A 14,967-nucleotide genomic window follows, 5' to 3' on the forward strand; every position below is an offset into this window, starting at 1 on the left:
CCATTTTAGTCAAGGGAGTGTATACGAATACTCGTTGAAGCGCACCCCCTGGGGTCTCGACGGGATGAACTTCTCGTAAGGGATTCTGTCTGTCTATGTAAAAAGGTTGCCTTACTGGGGGTGGAACAGGAACGAAATGTGGAGTCAGGAAAGTTCTGTATTTGTGGCGTTGTTCTAGAATGGTATTAATTAAATCGGTACCTAGGCCTCTCCATCTTTTTAGGAGTAATTCTTCCAGTATATTATATAGGGGACCTGGATCAGAATGCTGACTTTCATATAGTGTAATGAGATGCTGGATCATGTACATACCAGCTAATCGTTGTTCGTCTGGGGAAAGACTCAAAAATGTTTGCGCTACTGAATCGTCTTTATATATATTAGTATTTCCAGCCCATTGTACTGCTGACCGTGCTAGTTCCTGATCACGCATGGTACTAAGTTCACTGTAACCTATTCTTTCTTTCAGTATTTTATCAGTGGCTTGGAATACATGTTCAAGAGAACATTGTTCTGGTATTGGAGAGAGGAAACGTTTCTTGTTTTCTAGGCGAATGGGTCTGTCGAAAGGTCTTGCTCTACCTACGTACGCTATTCTATCTGGGTTATCTTCTGCATCATCTATATCGTCATCCTCTGTTTCATTCTCTTTCTCGTCTTCCCTAGCTGCTTTTTCTTTTTCATGTATTAGTACGATTTCTTTACGGATCTTTCTGTACATGGATTCTATACAACTTTGTTTATTATGTTTACCATCAGCTATATTGTTACTCCAATTTATCAGGGCGTCCATCTCTTCTTTGCTTGTACTTGGCCGATCTCGTTCCCTTATCAAACAATTTATCAAAAACTGTAAGATCATTCTTTGTGTCTCAACCTTGTGATGTGCCATGGCCTCCTGAATACTTTCTGATCTCTCCCCTGTTCTAATAAAATGATATATGTTGTCTAAATGGTCAATCATTTCTGGTAAAAGAACCAAATAGTTTGTAACACGTCGTAAACGTAATGAATATAACATCATCTCGTCTACGCCTGGTACCGGGTCATATCTACAATCTGTAATGTACTGTATAAGGGTTGCGAATGTCGCAGCTCTGGGTGTACGTTGTAATGCTGCTTCTCTAAGCGTCATTCGTTTTACTTGAGGCGGGGTGACAGGGCGACCTCCTACGGCGCCTCCTGAAGCGGAAGCGTAACCATCAACTAGCTGTGATGTTACTACTGGGGCCATAGCTTGAAAAGTAGGTGCAGGTAATGTAGGCAGACTCTGGGTTGTCAGTGTAGCAAAAGGATTGTTAGGACCGATAGCAGGAGGGACAGTAGCAGTAGTAGTGACAGGGACAGTTGTGACAGGATGGGAAATGACAACGGGTGGGGGAGTCGAGTCTTGAGGGAGTGGTGGTAACGCGTCTTGAACAGGCTGAATAGGCTGCTGTACATTATTAGCAGGTGGTACGCGTACATTGGTATATGCTGGAGCTACATCATCTAAATAGGAAGAAAGGAAAATGTCCGCTGCGGTCTGTTTGTGACGGAGTTTAGTCGGGACCAATGGTGGTGGCAAGTTACGGGGTACTTCCGGGGTCGCCTTGGGCAGGCCCTCGGCAAGAACAGGATACATGCCTGTAATAAGGGCATTTCTTTGTCGGTCTAAATGTTCTGCTCTGACTCGTTCACCTTCTTCTAGTAACTCTTTTTCTTTAGCTTTTTCAGAGTCTTCTCTACTTTTCTCTGCTTTCCTGATTTCTTTCTCTGTTTTTCTATGCGCTTCTTTACGCCATAATTCTATGGCATCTTTCTGGGATTGTCTGGCTTTCTTCTTCCATAATGCTTCTTCTACTCTCATGATGCAATCAGCATCCCATGTCCCTGAGACAGGCCATCTATACTTCTCTTCCAGATCTTTAGTATAATCCACCCACAAATCTAGGTACAGTATGGCATCTAAGCCGTGCTTGTGGTACATAAAATGTGCGGGAGTGTCCCTAGGCGGGACGGGAACTGCTTCTTCGAGTATCCCTTTCCTAGTTCCTATCTGACGTAATTTCGAGAACAGCGGCATTTTTGAACTGACTTGAACGTGAACACAGTAAACACAATAATGAATAGCAAACAATCATTCATACCACGACATTACATTGAAACATTTTAGACTGATACCTGGTACATAGAAAACACAAATTCTGAAAATTCTCGTGAAACAATACTAGAACACTGGATTACTAGATGCACTGCTAAAATAGTACAGACAATACCGGTCCCATAAAGAGACACGTCTTCTTTACCGTATTCACCTAAGTGAACACGTCTGGACCAGGTCTGTGTACCCAGACCTGTCTTTACCGGGCACAAATTAATGAACCCGTCTAGATGCGTTCCCAACAACGGTACTCACCGGGAAGCAGAAACTGAAGGCCTCGGAAACTGGACTGGACTGGACTGGACTGCTACGGCGTCTGGCTGTTACTACGCATGCGCTTCGGAACAGGTGGGCCTCCGGATACCTCGGACCTTGCTCTCTCGACTTGGGGCTCTGGTCGGGATCCTCCGCATTCCTCACCGCCTCGTCTGGATGCCGGACCGCAGTCTCCGTCTCCTCCGTGGGCCTGAGGGAGATAGCAGGAAAACCCGCAGGTGTGCACTGGATCCTTCACGGCTGTAGAAGGGGTCAAGGCCTGCGTTACATCGCCGGCGAGTGGGGAAGGGGGGGGGTCCCTATTTAGGCGCCAGAAATATGTGGTAAATAAAATTACCAGACTATTTTTCCATACATTAAATATCAATAAGGATAGCTCAATCAAATGAGAGGCAGAGTCCGTGGTATCTGAGTCATACGGGCTTTAATTATGATCCTCGAGGAACAGGACATCATGTTCCATCACCACTAAGGTTCAGGAAGGGATATTCAACATTTTATTAACATCACACATTATATATAGTAAAACAGTATAATTGAAATGAATACAGTAGGCGTAACAGGTGAAAAGAGAGAGATAAGAACACATGTGCGTAACAGGAGGCGTGTAAGAAGGCGTACACGTGGGCGTGCACTTGACATGTCAGAGAAACGTCACAAGAAACGTCACAAGTGGATGGATGCTTAGAGAAAGTTTGCAAGATCAGCAGAAACTTTTGGCCTAGATGCGCGCGCAACTGAGTATGACTTGTAACTGGGGAGAACTGGGGGCTTTGACTTTAGCACTAGTAGAGGAGACTGGTGTCTGGGATGTCAGAACGACCTGTACCTATAGCATATCTGATATCTCATGTTTGGAGGATGTAGTGTCTGAAGTAAAAGGTCTCTCGGGCAGAGGCCGTTCAATACTGAATGCTAGTGCATGCATACGTGTCTTGGTGCAATACGCGGGGCCATGGGCCTACCATGGTAACGGGTTCTGTAAATCACTTGCAAGGAGGACAGGAAGGCTGGGCCCTTTGCTCTGCAGCCGGGAATAAGTTTACCTATTTCACTAGACTGGAATGTGTTTTCGAGGAGGCTGAGCAGATAATTTGTAGGCAAAATACTATTTTGGCAGGCAGGCAAGGCTGAGCCGGGCACCGCTTCGCTGGGCAGGAAGTAAGGCAGAGGTCAGGGATGCATACCTAAACTGTAGCTTTCAGAGACAGAAAAGACTCGGAGCCTCGATTAAGGGCCTAGCTCGACGGAGCCAGGAAACATGGAGAAAACGTGTGCGAGATTCAAAAGTGTACCATGTAAAGACGTTGGCACCATAGGCCTAGAAGCCTAATTAACGGGATTTTCTTGGGTAACTATATAACTGACATGTTAACGTTGGACGCAAATGCATATGCGTCTTTCTAGATTGCATGGGAAGGAAGTTACATGACATACAAGGAACATGGGTGCATGGATGGGGTGCGAGTGGGGGACACATTGGCTACCTGAAAATTTCTATTACCTCACACCAACCAGCTCCCAACCGACTCCACAACCCAGCATTCCACCCCATGACATCCCCAAACTTCTAGTTCCATAGCAGATCACATAACCAGGCAAAAGGTAAGAGGAAGAAATAGCAACATTGATAGATCATAGCAACATCCTAAAGGAGAAGGGCAACTGCACAAATATTCTGGGATGACTCTAACGTCTTGGAATATTTACAGACAATATAAGCATGTAAGTGCAACACCAGTGTATCAGATAGAAATGTAAGGACTGCAAAGCTGCTGCATTTCTTCAAGTGATTATTAGAGGTCTCTCTCAAGTAAGATACAATTGCTTGAAATTCACAAATCGGGCAGGGTGTGGTTTCACCCTAGAAATCTGCATATACACTCTTGCTACTCTAATGTTATCTTAAGGATAAAAGAAATATCCATGCCCGGTTGATGGTGAGGACTCAATATTGCAAATTATAAAAAATATATGCATATGAATGTGATGGGAATAGTTGATGACACTGTATTATACATAGGGGCTAGTAGTCACTGTGTCTACAACGTCCTATTCTTGGAGATCTTTTATTTTGGTGCATCCATACATGGGCAAGGGCAAGATCTAGTCACACAAGTGAAGGTGTGCAATGGTTGGAATGGGCTGGACAACTGAGCTATACTTTATGCTGTGACGTGAGGTAGCATTATTTGAGAGGCATTTCAAGAGGCCAATGGTAGAATAGTGTTAATTGAGAGCATCTATGTTTGTTGTTATTTTGTATGATATTTTGGGGTAATATGAGGCTGGCCAGGCAGCTGAATCGGTTTTAGGCCAGTCCTAAAAACGCTGCGAGAATGGAAAGGGGCGACCATTCGGTCCCCCCGAACGTATGGTGGAGTACCACGATCCCCCCGGGAAGCCATCTTGTGCGTGAGGCGAGTCTCGGCTGGTATGCCCGAAGCGGCGTAGCCGGGGCGCGCCTTTTTCCCGCCCTAGAGTTGGTTGTCCTAGACACTGACGCGACCGGCCACGCCCTCGGAGGCAGGCGGGGGCGGGTTTACGCCCGCCCTGAAGACGGATAAAAGGAGCAACAAGCCAAGAAAGCATCCTCTTGTTCCTGTGCTCTGAAGCTGCACCTCCCCGCTGCACGTGAGCTCGAGACGGAACGAAGAGCAATTTTGAGCGTTGTAATCTTTCTTTTTGTCTTACAGAGACTCTGTCTGAGAATGCCCAAGAAAGTCGGAAAGCGGGTCAGCACCGATCAGATGCTCCGCATGCTCATGAAGGAAGTAGCCGATTTAAAGAAGCAGATGGCGGCTATGGACGGGGAGGGAGGACCGAAACGGCCTTTGCCGGGAGCAGTCCCGGGTGGGAGAGGCAAGAGGTCCAGAAGAGGGGCATTCGGGGGGAGACCCCGGTCCCCGAGAGCCCACTTGAGGAGCCAACCCCGGTGCCGAGAGAGGGGAATCCGATCCCCGTGGTGGTCACCCCCGTGAGCGGGGAAGATATGCCGCCCGAGTTAGCGGCACAATTGGCAGCGTGGTTGGGAAAAGATAACGAGGGCACCACGGCTGACGACGCCAGGGCAGTGATGAGGAAAATGCGGGAAGCTAGGGAGGCTGCGAAGGCATCGTCTCCTGTTACCCCGCCAGTTCCGTCGGGGGAAAATGCGTCTGGTTCAGGTAAGCGGCCACTGCCGATCGCGGGGGAAGGGTCTGTACCTTCGCGGAGGGAAAAGGTGGCTCAGCATGTCCCAATGGAAATTAAGGAAAAGATTTGGGCGAATAAGTATGTGAACATTTTTTGCCTTGCTTACCGATCATTATGAGATGGAGCATGTTAAGAGCCAAAAGGAGCTCATGCATCCGAGTGTTTGGCGCGCAAAAATGGCCGCCTTTAAGATTGACGAAAACATTGGTACTTTGGGCAGAGCGTGGGGCATTTTTACCTCCATTATGGGCGAGCGCAGGCCCGAGTTGCTGACCGAGTTGCCTATTTATCAATCACGTATCATGGAGTATTCCGGGGCATATGGGGGCAATCAGTGGTTTTGCTATGACAACCTGTTCAGGAAAGCTAAAGAACACGACCCAATGTTGACTTGGGATTGTTATGACTCCGTGTCTTGGCAAAAGATGGAGAGTACAGGAATGTTGAAAGTACCATTGTTAGGGAGTAACGGGGGTGAATCTTCCCGCCAATACTCGGGGACGCCCTTTCGGACGGGTACAGGTAACGAGTACCACTCGAAGCCGAGTGGCAACACAGGTAAAAGGGGGATTTGTTGGAATTTCAACAGAGGGAAATGTACGAGGCCCCAGGGGTCATGCAAATTCAGACATGAGTGTGGGGGGTGTGGGCAGCCATCCCATCCTGAGTCCATGTGCAGAGCCAAAACGGGTGATAACGGTGGTAAGGGAGGCGCCAAACAGGTCTGATATAGTCCGAGGGGCGCCTTTACCTACCCCGATTGATACCATGGCAATGATTCCTTGGCTCAACGAATACCCGGATCATGCTTCCGCTGGGGTGTTGTGGAACGGGTTTTCATATGGTTTCCGCATCCCAGTGGGGGATTTTCAGGGTGTAGCAAACTGAAAGAATCAACTGTCGGTCTTGCAGCATACGGCGGTGGTACAGGTGAAGATTGGGAAAGAGGTGACTCGAGGTCGTGTCGCCGGCCCATTTGATTTGCCACCGGTTGCTAACTTTGTTTGTTCCCCTTTAGGGGTGGTCCCCAAGAAGGACCCGGGTGAGTTTCGGCTGATACATAACTTGTCGGCCCCACGTGGTCTTTCCGTGAATGATGCGATAGACCCGGAAGTGTGTTCGGTGCGGTACGCATCCTTCGATGAGGCCGTCGCCATGTTGAATCGCCTGGGGCCCGGGGCACTGATGGCAAAATCAGACATCGAGTCAGCGTTCCGGTTGTTCCCGGTACACCCAGACGATCAGCGTCTCCTTGGTTTCATGTTTCAGGGTCGATATTACATGGATAGATGTATGCCAATGGGATGCTCTATATCTTGTGCCTATTTTGAAAAGTTCAGTTGTTTTCTGCAATGGGTCTTCACAAGGAAGACGGGTTTTCAACATGTTATGCATTATCTCGATGACTTTCTGTTCCTGGGGGCAGCCGGGGATCCAGAATGTGGACAGGCCTTAAATGAATTTTGTGTCTTAATGAACCATTTTGGTGTGCCATTGGCGCCAGGTAAGACTGTGGGTCCCTCGACTTGCCTCGAGTTTCTGGGGATCGAGCTCGACTCGGAGGAAGGTTGTTTTCAATTACCGAGAGAAAAGGTATTAAAATTCAGGGCATCCCTCGAAACGTGTATTAATGAGACTAAGGTAAAACTGCATCAATTGCAACAAATGGTGGGCCAGTTGAATTTTGCCCTGAGAGTAATGCCGATGGCCCGCCCCTTTTCCCGCTCGATTGCTCAAGCCATGGTCGGCCTGAAGGAGGGTCATCACCGCACGAGGCTCTCGGCAGAGGTTCGCCAGGACATGCGCATTTGGTTGGCATTTCTGGCGGATTTCAATGGTCGAATTGTCTGGAGCAAGCCAGCGGTGTCCTCCGAGGAGTTGGGGCTGTGGACCGATTCGGCAGGGAGTATTGGTTTCGGGGCCATATTTGGCACACAATGGTCGGCCCAAAGATGGCCGTCTTGGTGGCACGAGGACGGGCTGACGAGTAACATTGCTTTTCTCGAACTTTTCCCTATTCTGGTGGCCCTGAAAACTTGGCCTGAGGGGTTCCGGGATCACTCTGTGGTGTTCTGGTCTGATAACATGACCGTGGTTGAGTGTATCAATAGTCAGGCAGCACGATGCAAATGGATTCTGAGACTGCTCAAAGAAATTGTGTTATTGTGTATGCAATTGAATGTGCTATTTAAGGCAAGACATGTGCCGGGGGTAATGAACCAAGCGGCTGATGCGCTTTCTCGTTTCCGTATGCAGGCCTTCTGGGGTTTCCTGCCCACAGCGGACCCTGTGGCGGCACCCTTTCCCGAAGCTCTCTGGTCTCTCGGTGCCCCGAACTACAAAACCTCGTGGGAGAGAGTTTAGCACCCAGGACGAGGAAGGCATATGAAGGGGCGTTCCGTTCCTATTGGGCCTTTTTGGGGGCTGCTAGGGGGGAGCTTTGGGGCCAGGAAGAGTCTGTAGTAAAATTTCTGCTGTCTTTACATCAGGCAGGCAAATCAGTAGCTACGGCCCAGAGGCATCGGGCCGCCATTTCCTTTATGGCAAGGGCTCACGGGATCCAGGACCCAACAGCGTCTTTCGTGGTGCAAAAAGCGCTACGTGGGTGGCAACGCCTTGAGGGTCGCAGAACAGATGTGAGGCACCCGATAGGTCTGGATAGGTTGGCCCTGTTATTATCCGTACTCCCTGCAACATGTTCATCCCAGTATGAAACAGTGTTATTCCGAGCCGCTTTTGCGCTAGCATTCCATGGGGCTATGCGGGTAAGCGAACTAGTGGCGAAGAACAAGCAGGATACGATGGGGGGACTGTGCCGAGAGCACATTCAGGTCAAAGGGGAGACGATATCTGTCTCGTTTGTGAGGTCCAAAACCGATCAGGGTGCGATTGGGGACTGCATAATCATACAGAGGATTCCCGGGTCTTCCATGTGCCCGGTTCTTTGCGTGGAGGAATATTTAGCACTGAGGGTGGCATCATGGGGGGGGACCTTGTTGAGACACGCTGATACCACCCCACTGACGAGGTTTCAGTTCCAGCGGGTGCTTGCGATGTCGATTTCGGCCGCGGGCTTGAACCCCGGCGAGTTTGGGACCCATTCCTTTCGGATAGGGGCTGCCACAGAGGCTACAGCCAGGGGTCTGAGTGTAGAAGAGGTAAAACGTGTGGGGCGTTGGTCCTCGAACTGTTATAAAAGGTATGTGCGGTTGCACATGTTGTGAAGCTGTAATGATGTACTCACGCTTCTTGTTTTTGTTTGGTTTTCAGTTGCGCAAGCCTACGAGGCGGGGCGGACTGTGCAGTCGACCCGACACCTGGGGACCAGCGGTCAGACATCACCGGCTGTGAAAAAGGAGGTGTGGGTCGTGGGCCACTCATACGTGAGGCGTGCCGCGGACGTATTCAAAGCAGGTGACATGATTCACGTGGCTGGGGAATACGGGTACAGTGTGTCCTTCTACGGAAAGGGCGGGCTCTGTATTGACCAGTTTCAATCCTTTTTCGAGGGTTTGTTAGGGCGGACAAGGTCACCGCCGTCTATAATCATAGTTCATCTTGGGGGCAACGATTTGGTGGCCACTGGTAGATGACTTCTTCTTGAGGCAATGCTTTCCACAGTAAGTTGGTTGGCAAGAAGAGTTCCAGGGTGCACAATTGCATGGTCCCATATGATCCCACGAAAAGTGTGGCGGGGGGCTATTTCGGTTTCTGCTCTGAATCATTCAGTAAGGAAGATAAATAACAAAGTGAGTAGATTGTTTCGTTCAAGTACACTGCATTCTGTTTCGCATGGTTGTATCAAAGGGGACAGTATGTATTTGGGGGATGGTGTTCATTTGTCCCGGGTGGGGAATGAGTTACTCATAGGAGACCTCATAGCTTGGTTAAAGAGTTTAAAACATGACCTTTAGGCAGGAGTTGTTGTGGGGGGTCCGGATAGCCGGTCAACTATCCAGCCTGTGGCGGTAAGGTCATGATCGGTGAGCAGTAATTGGAAGATCCCTATGGGGGGGCGTCACCCATTACGGATGGGAGCGCTCGGGGGAGGTGGCCATTGGCCCCTCAACGGGGAGGCGGTCCCGTCTAAGGATAGGCCGCCGGAAGGAAAGGAAAGGTGGTCAAGGCCCCTTCCTGGATAGGAGGGGCTACGGGCCCTCCTGGGGAATTTCCTGGGGCCAGGACATCTGCGACGGCAGATGTGTAAGATGTGTGGGGTTCGGGAGGGGGTTTACGCTACCTTTTAGACACCTCACACGAGTCCTCGGACGACCGTTAAATGGCGTCGAGTTCATTGGGGCCCCCGTCAAGTCCAAGGGAAATTGGTAGATGCACTTGAGGTACGCCTCTGTGCGGTTGGTCCCCTCACAAGTGAGGGTGGTAATTCTGGTTTAGGGATCTGACACCGGTTATGACCTTGCCGTTGGCCCTTAACGTTAGGATGTACAATTTCAAGTCAAATGTTTTTGTAGGATGTTAGTTCGGCTAGGAGAACCTTTGTATTAGAGATCTGTTAAGGTTAGCCAAACATCGTAATGTGGAAATGAAATTGTACATAATATGAAACTGTTATTTTAATGTTTTGATTTTGTTTCATATTTTAATAAATACGGCCGGGAGGGTCACTCCCTCCCGCCTTCCAAAAGTTCAGAACCGTTTCCGGTTTCCCATCCTTGGGGATTGTGTTGAGAGGGGGTGGCGGGTATCTCAGCCATAAAAGACGTGTGCAACAGAAGTGGAAATGACCTGGACAGACCCAACGTTAGCGGCGGCTCTAAACGTGCCTTTGCTTATGGATAAAAGGCTGTTCTATTAATGTGTAGCCTGCTTCAAATTTTGGAGCACATCTGTTTTACACCACACTTTTGTGAACAAGCATGAGTGTGGCCAAATTAACTGGCACAGGGCCAGCTCGTAGTAAAAATCTAAATTTGTGGGAGTATGGATCTGCATTGGAAAGCAATGGGGTGTTATGTCCCATGGGTAGATCCACTTCAAAGAAAACATAAGACAACTTGCAAGGAATTTAATGCAGTAACAAAACCGACACTTAAAAGGTAATGATGTTAATCCACCTGTGAATTCACCTAGAAACATCACAACATGGTTGGCCTTTTAAGAATACAAACCTGTGATATTCAGGTTACACACAGACCGTGCAACAATTTCTCACTAAATGTCTAGAGTCGTCATTAGCCAAGATCTTTTTATGTTCTAAAAACCCATACATGGTATATGTATGGGCTTTCTCACGGGTCTCATTGTACACTGTCTGGTTTTGTGTCCTTCATATTTTTTGTTTTGCTAACTACACCATACAGTGTGATTCAATGAGCAGTCTACCTCATTGGCTGGTTCCTTTGTCTGTGAGTTTGGTATTCTGCCAAAGCACAAGGTCATCACCCTCACACAAAGCAGTCCCTTATAAAGTCCCTTTATCTTTACAAGGGCTCACCTTCTCCACAAACACTGCTTCTAGGCCCACGCTTCTAACTGCAGGGCACCACATCTTGCTCGTACAGTATCTGTGGCTTCTATTTTTGGGAATGGACTCCTATCCCATTCAAAATGGCTGTCCACCTGTAAGCTTGCAATGATATGCGCATGCACAGGCTGCCATTACTGTGGAATGTCTTCAGAGCCAGTCTAGAATGACCATTCCTGCATGAGCTTGAACGCACGGGTGGCCATCTCTGAATATGTATATAAATGCTTGTTTAAAAAAGAAGGCTGCCTATGCATCCAGATCATTGTGCCTTTTTTTTAAAACGTTTTTATTAAGTTTTTATAACAAAGAGTTGCAAGACATTTTTTTAAATGGCGAAGCCAAAAAGCTCTCAGTCAGTGCAGACATATTCCATTTGCCAATGCTTTTTTTATGTGCTGTTATATCAGGCAAAATATTGTGTACATAATTAGCAACACGTTTCTTTCCTTTCGCACGCACCATTGCTACGTTTAGCCTCCCACCATACTATTGAGCTCTTCACTTCATCCCCGTTCTGGCCAATTCCTTACCCATCGTCCTTACTCTATTTGAAGTTACGCTAAGAACTATTTTTCCAGGAAGTAGAAATGCTTTTAATTTTCTTGTTTACTATTTTCCATGCTGGCAAAATCTCCAAGTTAGATACCGCAGTCTCACTATCTGGTTCCCTGAGACCCATGAGATTAGTTTTCTAAGGTCCTTGAAGTGCCACTGTTTCAAGTAAGAATTTGCACATTTCTATCATTCTTACTTAGATGCTTACTGAAGAAAATGGTGAAACATTTCATACCAAGAAAGTGTGCATATTTCCATGTACAGGAGGCTTCGAAAAATAAGTCTAATAAGCTTATCACTTGGAGAACTCCACAAGTTATAAATTCAAACATATTTGTAGAGCGATACATGTCTGTTTAGCTTTGGATAGCAAAGGGTACTTTAGATAAAGCCATCTTTCTCTCCTTATCCAATTGAGGGCAGTGCACAGTATGTAATTATTAAAAGAAACTGTATGATTTATATAACTCGAATGCCACTAGGAACTTTTACAAAACGCTTAAGAAAGGCGGAGAAGGGCCCCGTTAGTAATGGAAAATCTAAAATTTTAAAATAGGTCAATGGATATCACTAAAATAGCAATTTTATTTAAATTTGAGACCTCCATTTTAAATGACTGTCCCTTTGAAAACAGAGCCCAGATCAAAAAGGTACATACAGTAAGTCAGAGGATGTGGATTCTAAGTGTGAAAGCACCTAGATAGTTAATAATTACCACAACTTTACACCTACAACGATGGAAGCAGGCTTTGCAGCAGTGTATTATTAAAGACGAGGGCCACAATGTCAACAGTTTGAATGAGGAGTTCTGCCAGAGTTAATCAGAACTTACACTCATTTTTAGCCACATCTTATTTTTCCTAGTAAGGTCTCCAACAGCAGTTCTTCCCCCAGTAACAAAACATCAGCTGAAAACAATGTTTCGGTGAAATGGAAGTTGCAGATGAATCTAGACCAGCTCCCAACTCACTGGTGTATGAAAGTATGGGGTCAAGAGAAGAGCTCCAAACAGCTGTTATGCATTCATGGATCTGAACAACTCTCGAGATGTCAGACCTGCCTCCGAACACTCTGAGTGGGTTGTGGTGAGTAAAGGATTTTGAAAACATGTATCTATACTGTATATATTTCATTATTACCTTTCTTTTTCTTTCTTTTCTGAACTGCAGAAAGCATCTCTGATAACCACTGGGTCCACGGTACACAGCCAATCGTTAATGCCATTCATTTGTATTGCTTATGCTGTTCAAAACAGAAGCTCTCTTTGGATGATTACAAGTTGAACAGAGCTGGTAAACATACATTTGGTGAAGGTGTGGTTTTCTGAGGAAGAGGTGCTATTGCTCTGTAAAACCTCTTGGAAGCACTTAAGGTGAAGACTAATATTCAAAAAGGCAGGACGGGGAGCTCAAGAAGTGAGGAGGAGACTCTGATGTGAAGAGGGAAGTGGTTCCACTCTTTAGAGGCAATGTATAAGAAGGCCCAGCCTCCATAATTAATTCTATGGATGTGTGGGATGCATAGGATGTGTGTGAAGTCCGAGTCTGGTGGAGCGGAGGTGTCTGGATGGTTGATAGCAGGAGAGGCAGCTGTTCTGGTAAGCTAGCCCTATGCTGTGTAGTGCCTTCAATGTGTGAGTGAGGAGTTTTCACTGATTGTGTTTGTGTATCGGGTGCCAGTGGAGCACCCTAAGGTGAGGAGAGGTGTGAAGTGTTCTGCCGAGGAGGTTGAGAATGAGTTTGGCTGCCTATTTCTGGATTGTTTGTAGTCTTCTGGTGAGTTGTAGTTCCTGCATAGAGGGTGTTCCCATAGCCCAACTTGTTGGTAAAGAGGACGTGATCAATGGTTTTTCTGGTGTTGCTTGGGAGCCATATGAGGATGTATGACGTTACAACGCATGCTTTTACCACGCATGCTGTTACAACGCAAGTATTACAACGAAAATCTTTACATCGCATTACACTTGGGGGTGCTGGATAGTGAATAGTTAAATTTACTATTCCAACTCCAGTCCCCGTGGACACTAGGGAAGGTGTTGGATAGTAAATTAAAACTATTCCTTATCCTAGAGCGCCCCCCAGTGTAATGCGTTGTAATGGTTTTCGTTGTAATACATGCGTTGTAACAGCACTGCGTGGTAAAAGTTGTGTTGTAAAGGTTGCATACCGCCATATGATGATCTTCCTCAGCATCTTCAGGTTGCAGAACCAGGATGCATTCACAGCATTGACTTTAGTGGTCATATCCAGCTTACTATCAAGGATACCAAGGGTCACTGCTTGGTGGATGGGGGTTAGGGATGCCACCTACCTACCTGAACAAGAGAATCTCCTTCCACGTACCCAGTAGAAACCTCTGATCGGCCAACCTCGCCCTTGCCAAAACTCCGTACATCAACAGAGCCGTAACAGGAGGAAGAGCCTTCTCCCACATCGCGGCCAATGCCTGGAACGAGCTCCCGATCGACATCAGACGTGCCCCCACACTGAACACCTTCAGGAAGTCACTCAAGACCTGGCTCTTCAACTGAACGGAACTGCTCATCCCCTCCTCCCCTCCGGCTCCTTGAGACCCTCACTGGTGAATAGTACGCTTACAATTCCCCTGATTGCTTGATTGATTGATTGACCTTTCCAAGAAAAAAATACCGGCCATTTAGTGTTGTATTAAGAGTCTGAAAAGGCCTGGATGTGATACAAAATTGGACTGTAAACTTAAATTGTGTGTAGTCATTTATAAAATGTCATTTATTACTTTGTTTACTATTAATCAGGGATCATTATTGCAGCTCCAGAACACATTTAAAAGTGCTTTCTATTTATATTTGCTGTTTGAAGTATGGAAAGATAAAAAGTAAAAATTCTAGCGTTATGTTATATTCCTTATTTTTGTACTGGCCGTGACAGATGCATTGTATAAATACTGGCTTATGTGATATTTCTTATTTTTGTCCTGGCCGTGACTTCAACATACTGGTGGTAGAAAACTGGTCAGGTGGCAAACCTACTGGGGGTTGTTTGTTTCCAAGATCGGGTGGCAACCTGGTGGAGTCCCATGGTTAGGTATTCTTTCTGAAGACCATTACTTCTGTTTTTTCGGTGTTGATGTTGAGACAATTGGCCTTCATATATAAGTCAACTTCAGTCATGCAGGCGATGAATGTGTTCCTTGTGTTAGGGGTCTTGTCCGAAATAGAGACTATGAGCTACATGTCTGTTAAGATGAGGATGTTGATGTTGTGTGCATGGAGGGCCTTGTTTAGAGGGGTCATTTAGGTGTTGAAGAGGGTTTGGCAGAGGGACAAACCTTG

The 14,967-nt window shown here is 46.8% G+C and overlaps 1 protein-coding gene across 1 annotated transcript in view; it reads right to left on the reverse strand.

The window, feature by feature from the left end:
- The window catches only part of LOC147690129 (alpha-1-antitrypsin-like), a 147,177-nt gene that overhangs the window by 105,079 nt on the left and 27,131 nt on the right, over positions 1–14,967 (reverse strand). The gene's annotated exons all lie outside the window — the stretch shown is intronic.

Source organism: Lissotriton vulgaris, chromosome 9 (assembly GCF_964263255.1).
Source record: "Lissotriton vulgaris chromosome 9, aLisVul1.2, whole genome shotgun sequence".
NCBI lineage: Eukaryota > Metazoa > Chordata > Amphibia > Caudata > Salamandridae > Lissotriton > Lissotriton vulgaris.